Raw genomic sequence first — 10,632 nt, 5'->3', positions numbered from 1 at the left:
TTGTGTATTTCTCTCGGAAGATCTCATACCTGAGACTTTGTATTCTGTGCTTAGAGCAGTGTGGGGATTTCACTGTGGGACTGAGTCTGCCTTCTGAAAGACCCGGACACCCTTGGGGACCAGCAAGTACCCTCAGGTTGCTTGACCCACTAGTAGCCCCATGTGCCCTGCCTCTGGGTGGGTGGAAGGGGGATAACCAGTGTGTCCTGCGACACCTCTCCAGCCATAGCACTCATGCGCCATCCCCAGGGCCCAGGAGTTCCTGGAAGACTCATGTTTTCCGGAGTGCTCTTTGTACCCAGTTTGGGTTCTTAAGGGGAAGAAACCCCACGAACCTGACAGGATTCACCAGTTGGGGCCTCCCCGAGATAGGAATCTGCCTGGAAATAGAGGATACAGTGTTTTCCCCAAGGAAGGAAAGGAAGGCAAAGGTCAGCGCTTAGGATGGAGGCCAGACCACGCCAGTGCCCCCACATCAGATAAAACCCCAGCCCAGCGTTTTCTCTTTCCACTGTTTAGGAAACTACCTCAAGGATACAGAATGGCTGCACCCAATTCCCTGTCTCTCATTTTGGGGCCGTGACAAACAAAGAAGTTCCAAAGGCGCCGGCAGGCCAGATGGATGATGAACAGACAGAGCTCAGCCATGCCCCACATCACTATACCTCCCAAATGGAACCATCGAGAAGGGCTGCAGTCAAAGAGGGTTCCAAGTTCACACTTGCTTAGCTAGGAACACTCGCGCCTGAGCACTTCCCCTTCCATTTCCCTGGGTACCTGGGGACCCCACGTGCTTGGCTGCCTGAACGTTTTGCGTAGCTGAAAGTTTAACGCTTTACTCTCCCTTTACAAGAAATAAAATCCAGGTTAAATCTGGGTTTAGAATCAAATCCTAGAAGCAGGGTATCTCATCCTTTCCTGCTTTCCTCTGAAGAACAGAGCATCTCCACATCTTCCTTTCTGGTCTCCCATCTTCCTCTGCTATTGCAGCAAATATCGTTCAGCCCAAAGGGACACAAGAAAAAGGGGCAGTGGGAGCCGTAGGTCACCGATTATCACATGCAAGAGGAAACCAACCAGGCACTCCCACCCCTGTGATCCCTCTTCCCCCAGACATCGCGTCCTTGTAGAGATGAGGGCCATTACAGCTCATTGTGTGTAGCAACTTGGATTGCAATATGGGGAAACTGAGATCCAGAGAACGAAAAGGAATGGACCAAAGGTCACACAGTAAGGAGTCCGAACTTTTCCAGGTTTGCCCGCTTCCAGAACAGCAATTTTGAATGGAAGTTCAGACAACCACCAGCAGGTGGGAGTAGATTTGTTTGGATGCAGGTCCTCTCCCGCAGCAAGGAATCAAGTTCCGCCGGCAATGGGTCCAGTTCCTCATTTGTCAGAGAAAACAGGCTTGAAGCCTGAAGAAGTTTTGTTCCTGGGTGCCCTTGTGGGTGTGTAGATTGCCGAAAAGTTGATGGTAAAGATGAATTCAGTTCCAGAACTTAACAGTCCCAGAGGACCCTCCCCTATGTCTGTTCTCCCTAGAGGTAACGCTTCATTGAAATTTCTGACTCACAAGACAAACAGCCACAAATGCAACAAGAAACAGAACAATGCACTATAATTTGTACTTGTTGAGCTTTTGTCTAGTCAGTTTTGACAATATCCATAAATACCTGGACTGAATATGGGATCATGGAAATTACCCTTCTGTGTTCTGACCCAGCTTCACCACTGGACATTGGAGAGCTCAGCAGGCAGAGGAGAAGTGAGACAAGTAAGAAAGGGGAGATTAGGCAGAGCTACTTCTAGTGAGTGCCACACGCTCAGTGTGCTATGCAGTGTAGAATAAATACTTGTTAAATAAAGCAAGAAAGAGAGCTTGAGATCTAATTGTTCAATCTAAGTAATTTGGTTTTTATTGTAGAGATAGCTTTGGAAAGATGAGTGCAAGGAAATAATACAATCAGAGGGGCGCCTTGGAAAGGTCTTTCGGTTACTTTGTGAGTGGGAAGCTGGAAGGAAGAGACCGGGGGTAAGGAGAGCAGTTAGAAGGGTGCTGTGTACCTCTGCTTCTGGGAACGGCAGCTGGGTAATTGGGCTTGATTGTCCCAGTGAGTGCAGCTAACTGAACTGGATGAAATGGAGAGAGAGACAGAGCTAAGAGATAATGAGGCCGGAAGCCGGAAAACAAGAACCCAGAGAGAGGAGCACTGAAAGCCACTTCCTCCCCAAGGGCATTTACTGAATCTGGAAAAAGAGTGAGTTGTGGTTTTAGTGGCGTCATGGGCAACAGGGACAAAATTCAAAGCTCAAGGCCTAAACAAGTAGTATATTTGGTAAGCTCTCGTGCCACTTTCGGCTGAGACCTTGAGCAGCTGCCCCCTTTTCAGGATGGTAGTGACCTAGGAGTAACCAGTTCTTGCTGGGCTTTCCTGTCTAGGTAGGGATCACCTGGCTAGTCCAGGGACTCTGACACCCTGCTCTTAGCTTGAAGTGGCCTTGCTCAGAGAGTGTCCCCATACATTTGAAAATATCACAGCCAATGAAAATACTTTCTGCAGGAAGGTGTTATCATCTTGGGCTTAGAGTCATTAATATAAATAATTTTTTCAATAATATATCAGTGCACAAAGATAACTTCACATGAAATGGGAAATACACTGGAAATCCAGTAAAAAACAAAAATAAACCTAGAGACTTCAGATATCAAAATTACGTGACATATAGGCTACAATAACTGATTTATTGTATTTCACAAAATAAAGGACAAGCCTGGAAATAACTTCGATGAGCAGGAAATCATAAAAAGTGATATAGCAAGTTTTCAACAGAATCGAGACAGACGTCTACAACTAAAAACCCTACTAACAAAACTTGAGAATTTAGTGGTTGGGTTGAACAGAAGACTAAACACACAAAAAAGGGAATTACTGACTTGGGAATATACATTACAAGACATTGTCCAGAATTATGCATTGGAAAACAAATTACATGGAAAAAATTGAAGAGAGGATAAGAGACACAATGAACAGAGCAAGAGGGTCCATCGTCCATTTGACTGTGGTTTCAGAATGGGTGGAAAGAAAAGTGGGGAAGGAGATGAGAGCAGGCAACTCAAATTTACCCATTCCAAACAACCAGACGAATCGTAAGCAGAATATATTACATGCAGTGTACTCTTGGATGAATCGTAGTGTTTAAGTGCGGTGAACCGGAGACAAGCAAAGGCAGGAGAGTGGCTCAATGAGAGACAGTGAAATTCTGACATAAGAGCAGGAGACTGAGACTAGGAGATGAATGAGAACTAGACCCTAGACTTTAGAAAGCTTTTAATCAGTTATTCTAGGAAAGATTATTTTATAAAGATGTCATCAATTTCATTACTAGTTGATAAAATACATTTGTTAAAAAAATTGTACTTGATAGCACAAGCTGACACGTAAAAGCCCTTCCCAGCCGTCATAGCTGGAAGACTATTGTTCTATATGTCCTGCCCCTCATGGGCCACAAAAGAGGTAAATTTTCTGCATGGGTATGAAATGCTAGTGGCAGCTGAATTCTAAGGCTGGAGAAATGAGCTTGTATGAGAAAGCAGAATAAAAGCCAGTCTTTGTAGAAAAGTTTTTCTCCTGCTACCCCCTGAACTCTTGCTCGATTTCTAAGGAAAAGTCTGTAACATGAACAACTGTGGTCCTCAGGGTGTCTTGCTAACCCTTCAGGCTTAGCCAGGGGGACTCACTCTCTGGCTGGGTTTTGAATGCTGGACAGAAATAAAATTCCCGCAGAGGTTTGCATTTGTAATAAACAGAGCCCAAATGCAGCAGGCTATTTTAAGAGGTGTACTCTTTACATGGTACTAGGATTGTTTATACGAAGACTGAACTTCTCGTTGGGGATGCAGTAGAGGGAATTCTGCTCTACGTGGGGAGTTGCATTAGAATTTCTGTTTGTCTCAAAATCCTTCATGCATTTATTTGATTTCAGGAGTATTCTTATGTGCCCCTAGGAACTCCTCCACCCACAGAAAACTCTTTTTCTAAAAGAGGGTATTGGGAAAGCAGGCAAGACTAACCTCAAGACAACCAGAATGTTGCCTTCTAGTGAAGACATAAGCCTCCCTTCATTGTAGCAGTTGGTAGGTGGCCAGTAATTTTGACCAAGTCTCACAAGGGGAGAGGGTGCTGGATTTTTGGTTCTATGTGCTCACATTTTCTCCTCCTGTTTTCTGGGCATCCAAGCCCTATGTAAACCTTCCCTTTAATTGTTTTAGCATCTTCATCTTCCCTCCCTTACTATGGAGGGGCAGAAGCAGGAGCAGGGAGAATGCTCTACTGAGGCTCTGTTGGTTTCACTCCAGAGACAGGCTCTAACACACTGCGCTAACAGGCCATCTGACTATGAGTCTGAAGATCTAGCCTCTGAACCTCAGCTCTCTCATCCGAATAAGAGGGGTGATGATAATGCCTACCTGCTAATGGGACAATCTGGACAGAAGGAAATACTTGTCCTTTCCAGCTTCCTAGCACTGGGGCCTCACCTGTCGCACTCCGCTGGCTTTGTCCAGTTTCTTAGTTCCCCCTGGAACGGCCTGTGGTTACTACCACATCTGTCCACCAGGGGGCCTCAGTTCTCCTGGTCTAACTTGCTGTTTTATCTAATTGTTTCCCTAAATCCAGGCGAGCCAGGCTGGTATTTATGAAAAGAACCTTCTCAAAAGCTCAGTGAAATGGTGGAGGTGGGTGGGATAAACACAGGGAGAACAGACTTCTGCGGGAGTGAGTTTTAACGCACAGATAGATCGATTTCTGTTTCTTTTTTGTCCTGTTAATGTTGGACCCATTTTATTTTATTTTAATTGACACAATAATTGTATACATTTATAGGGTACAAATGATATTTCAATACACGGATACAATCTGTGGCAATCAAATGAGAGTGCTTAAAATATCCATCACTTCGAACATTTATCATTTCTTTGTGTTGGAGATACTCAAGATCCTCTTTTCTAGCTTTTTAAAATTTACACTAAATTATTGTTAATAGTCACCCTACGTTCCATAAAACCCTGGAACTCATTCCTCCCATCTAACTATATTTTTGTACCGGAAAACCAACCTTTCTCACTGTACATTTCCCCAGGCTCTGGTAACCGCCATTATACTCTCTACTTTCATGAGTTTAGCCTTTTAAGATTCTCTGTGTAAATGGGAGTGTATTTGCAGGACGTTGTATTCAGTGAGATAAACCACGTGTGAAAGTCAAACACCTTCAGGTTCATTCCCGTTTTCTCTATATCCTTACCAGTACTTGTTATCTTTAGTCTTTTTGAGAATAGTCAAAAAGATAGATGATAATCTTAAGGTAGTTTTGATTTGCATTTCCATGATGATTAGTAATGTTGACCCTTTTATCATATACCTATTGTCTATTTGTATGTCTTTGTCATTGGGAAAAAGTCTATTTAAATCTATTGCCCACTTTTTAGTTGTTATTTTTTTTGTATTGAGTTTAAAAAATTCCTTACATACTCCTAGTCAGAAGTATATTTTGCAAACAGTTTTTTCCCTTCACTGTGTTGGTTGTTTCCTTTGCTGTGCAGAAGCTTTTTAGTTTGATGTAATTCCATGTGTCTATTTTTTGGTTTTCTGTGCTTTTGGGGGGTCTTTTTTTTTTTTTAAAAAAAACTTGTTCATTACAGTGTCTCAAAGTGTTTATCCTATGTTCTCTTCTAGTAGTTTCACAGTTTTGGGGCTTATATTTAAGCCTTTGATCCATTTTGAGGTAATTTTCATACAGGGGAGGGGGGGCAGAGATAGGAGACATCTCTAGTAAACTGGAGTACTAGCTGCCATCAGCTACTCTACTCTTCAGCAGCTCCTGGGCACGCCTGCTTGTGTTTCCAGGTGGTGAGAAGTAGGGGGAATTCTGCAAAAAAACCCTCTGAATGGATCGTTCCCGAAGTTGTAGAGGACACAGCCTGTGTGGCCATATGTGTTCCTCCTGGTGAGAAGAGCTCCATCGGTAAGCCTCCCTGAGCCAGTCTTGTATTTGTCCTCCACTCATTTTCAGTTCTTCCCGTGACCCCTGTGGCTCCTAGGTTTTGTACCACTGTGTCCTCTGCCATGTTTTCTCTGCTACTTCCTCAGGTTAAGTTCTACATGACCAGAGGATTTTCTTTTAGGTAGTGCTTTGACAGCAATATACTCTACACTTGTGGTAACAGTAATAATTCACCGTAAGGCTTTTAATCTGTCAGCAACTCTAGTCCCTTGTACTCCCTCAAATTGCTCAAACAGTCCTTTTCTCCAAGATCTCGGAGACAGAGTTAATACTGCTCAACAGATATTCCTGGTGCTCTGTTTACTCTCCGGGCCAGTTGGGTGGGTCCATGTGACTAGTTCTGGGCAATGAAAGGCAGAGATAGGTGGTGCATACTCTTTCTAGAATGAACTACTGGATGATACTTAAACTTTACCTTTTATTGCCCAGGTGATCATGAAAGCCAGGTGTTGAAATGGTGACATGACAAATGGAGAGAAACTAGGTCCTGAGTCTTAGATGGAGGAGAGAGGTGATGAGCTGCACCTGATCAGTGAGAGCGGGAAATAGTTTGTTATGCTAAAGCTCTTGAAATCTGGGAACTTATTTTCATTTCAGCGAACTTCATAGATAACTCTTTCCCCTGCATTCCTTCCAAAGCCTGTGCCATTATTGCAAGGTCCATGGACAGCTCTTTCAATGAAGAGTAAAGTACATCAAGGAGACTGGCACACAGTGCCTGAGAGGAAAGGGGTAGGGGATGAGACCAGATTGGAAACAGGGCCAGATCATGTAGCGCCTGGTAAATGGTTAGAAGACTTCTGACTTTTACACAGTGCGGTGGCAATGATATTGAGCTGTGGACACAGGAGTGGCATGGGCATATTTGTATTTTAGAGGAATCGCAAATTTGGGGAGTATGCTGTCAGGGGAGGCCAAGTGTTATGACTTGGGTAAGGTTTGAGTGTCCTCCCTAAACTCACGGATCAGAGGTTTGGCACCCAGAGTGACAGTGTTGTAAGATGGTGTGGACTTCTGAGAGGGGACCCTACTGGGAAGTTCATAAGTCAATTTTTGTGGGCCATTCCCTCAAAGGGGATTAAGATATTTCTCACGAGAGAGATCCTGGTTAGTTTTTGAAAGAGGATTGTTATAAAAGTCTAAGCCCAGCCACGCCCAGTTTCTCTCTGGTTTCCTGTCCTTCTGAGTTGTGATCCTTTCTTCCCCCTTGCTTCCCCACCATTTGCCATGGGACCCTCACCAGAGCCTGTGCCATGATGTTTGGACTTTCAGCCTCTAAAACGGTGAGCTCAATGAACCCTTTTTCTTTGTAAGGTCACCTGTCTAAGGTATTTTGCTGTAGTAACAACAAGTTGACTAACATACACAGTTGGGAAATTATTACAAAAACTCAGGTGATAGATGATGGGCTCAGATGGGAAGGATTTCCAGATGGATCAGATATAGAGTGTGAAAGAGAGGAGTGAAAAAGGACTTTAAGAGTTTTGGTGTGACCAAATTGGATAATGGATTTACCTTCCATTGATTTTGGGTAAAACACCTATGAGGAAGATGTTATGGTGCGTGGAAAGCCAACAATTTGGTTTTGAGCATATCAAGTTTACTTCCATATTAGGCATCTAAATGATGTTGCATATAAATTTAAATGTATGTAAACCCTTTCTCTGCCTAGTAGATTCTTACTTACCTTTTAAGACCCAGCCCAGTTGTGATGGAGCATTTTCCAATTGGTCAAGCATAGATAATGACTCCTTCCCTCATGCTGCAAGGATGCCTTCAGTAGACTTCTAAAACAGCATTTTGTTCACGTACTGTCATTATTGCCTTTTCTCTCTTTTCCAGAATAGACTGGGAGCTCCCAGGCAGAGTAGATGAAAGAGAAACAATACTGGGGTAAGCCAAAGGTGGAATGAGCTACTCATCACTGGAGATGTTCAAGCAAGGACAGACCACACTTTGTGGGAATAGAGTGGAGAGGATTCTAATGCCGGTACTAGCTGAAAATTAAGATCATATCCAGTTGTGAATTTTATAATTTTACGAATTCCAAGAGATAGAAATGTAGACACCAAGGTTTTTCCGAATCCACCCTGCTCATAGTGGAGCACTGTGCTCAGATGGGGTCTCTATGGGGCGAGAGAACATGTCATGTGAGGTTTGTGTGTGCACAGCTGTGCCAGGGGCAGGGGCGCCATCTCAGGTTTGAGAGCCCACTGTCAGCTGTGCTGCTTGCTGCACCCACACCTGGCATCTTGCCTCAGCTCTGTTTCCTTCCAGTAATCATATAAGCTCCTGAAGTGACTGCATGTTTGCTTTCTTCTTGAGTTAGTCAACTGAGGCCTCCCATACTAATATCTCATTTTCTATTTTGCTGTTTTGTCCTAGTTGACCCCCATTTGGGGAAAAGACTTTAGGAGGAGGCAAAGACAGAACATTTGTTGGTTAGCTTGGCTCTTCTGTGCTGCTTACCATGTCCTTTGCAATTTGGCCTTTGAGGCTGTCTCGGTGCTGCCTCTCCCAGTGCCCCTCACAGCGCTACTCCCTTTCCTGGCCCACGCACTTGTCCTTGTCCTAGTCTCTTTCAGTGCCCTTCTAATTGGCTTTCTCCCCTGGTGATCTCTTCCTCTTCACTCCATTCTGCATTCAGGCCCATTTCTGTCTCACTGCGGACTACCCTTCCAGCTTCTCTCTCCTAGTTCTTCTCATGTGTATGCTTCTTCAATCCAAGGGGCTCTAGCCTTTCCTCGAGTACACCTCTCTTAGCAGATACTCAGTTTGCCACCTTCATCTGTCAAAATCCAATCTATTTTTAAAACTGAACATGAGATGCCCTTTGCCCCAAAGTCAGCTGTGAAGACTTTGACTTTGTGGGTCTTTTTGTGTGCCCTGATTGCACAGCACATTTTGTCAGACTCTTATGTATATGTGAATTCTTTCCTTTAAAAGTCTATAAGTTGTATTTCTCTCATCAGTAGCTACATTCTCTTCATATCTTTTGTCATTGCAAAAACAAACTCTTTGTCCACCATCATTTCTCCTCTAAATTCCTGCCTCATTTAACAAACAAACCCAATCAAGGTTTGTGTGGGTTGTACAGAAAAGTAATTTTAACACCTGACATCCTAAAAGCACAAATTACATAAGTCATTTCTGGGACTAATTGACAATGTAGAAATCTGAGCGAAAAAATTCAGGGTATAAATGGTTGATTTCACTGAATGCTGCCTAAGTGTTCTTAGTTAATCAACAAGGAACCACATTTGCTCCCTTGGTTTCCCTTTCTTTCCTTTAGAAATGCCAAGCCCAAGGGAAAGGTTGCTTAACTATTTCTTTGATTTATTTCTTAGCTTCTGAGCTTGACTAGCTTAAGCCTTTAGTTTGTTCTTGGGGATTACAGGATTTTTAAGAATTGAGCCATTCTCTAGTTCATTCTTTAGGATGTGGGCATGCTGGATGCATTTAATCTCTGGAATTTACAGAATGGGCTAGCACAGAAGCCAGAGGTGAGGATAGCATTTGTTTTATCTGTCCCCTAGACCAGCGATGGCGAACCTTTTAGAGACCATTGCCCGAACTGCAACCCTGAACCCGCTTAGTTATTGAGAAGTGCCAACACTGCAATTAAACCTGACTACTGAGGTTTCAGTTTAGGAAAAACAACTCATACATTAACATCTTTTGTTTTAAAAGACAAATAACAAGCGTGCCATAGGTCTGCCACACTTCCCTAGATTTTTTTTCCCACACGGCACGGACTGAGTTGAGGTGGAACATGAAAGGCCAGCACGCCTTACTGAACACATGGCCATCAAAGTTATGTTTACTAACACTGACATCTCTAACGTGTGACAAAAGACCTTCAGAGCAGAGTGCGTATGTATCAAGTGTAGGACCCTGTTTCACAAGTTATTACATCCAGGAAAGCTTTGTTGTGAATCTGTAGATGCTACTTAGGTGTCAGCTTAGCAAATGAAGTCAAAGTGACCATTTTGTGTTCCATTAAATGTAAACATGTTATGAGCACTTCTTTCCAATTAAGTGTATTATTGTGGAGTTCTAGTTATGCAGATTTCACCTCAGGTTCACTTAAGTTTATTGAGGTAGGTGGAAATGCTTGTTCCAGACACTTAATTTGAAAAATGCACCCCCTGTCCCAGCCCACTGATCAGGGACTGATAATTTAATTTAATCATCAGAATAGCATTGTAAACTTTTCAGCCAGGGGTAAGAGGACACCATGGAGGTCAGAGTTTGAATTTTGAAACCAGACTGCTGGGGTTTGAATCCCAGCTCTGATGCTTATTAGCAGTGTGATCTTAAGCAAGTGATCACACTTCTCTGTGCCCCAGTTTCCTCATCTCTAAAGAGAGATAATAATAGAACTTTCTCATAGAGCAAAATGAATGAATACATGCGAAATATCTAAATGGTTGCTGAACACGTGATCAGTGTTCAAGTGATGGAAAATCTTTTTCTTCTGGAGTTAGGTGGCCATATGCCAGTAACAAGGGAAGGAAGAATTTGGGGAACTGGAGCAGGCTGACCTTGCCCATAGTTCCCAGGGGCAGGAGC

Source organism: Heterocephalus glaber, unplaced genomic scaffold (assembly GCF_053883595.1).
Source record: "Heterocephalus glaber isolate CG9 unplaced genomic scaffold, H.glaber_assembly_v1.0 deba00001164, whole genome shotgun sequence".
NCBI classification, from domain to species: Eukaryota; Metazoa; Chordata; class Mammalia; order Rodentia; family Bathyergidae; genus Heterocephalus; species Heterocephalus glaber.
The sequence above is the reverse complement of the archived record's forward strand: the minus strand, read 5'-3'. Positions refer to the sequence as shown.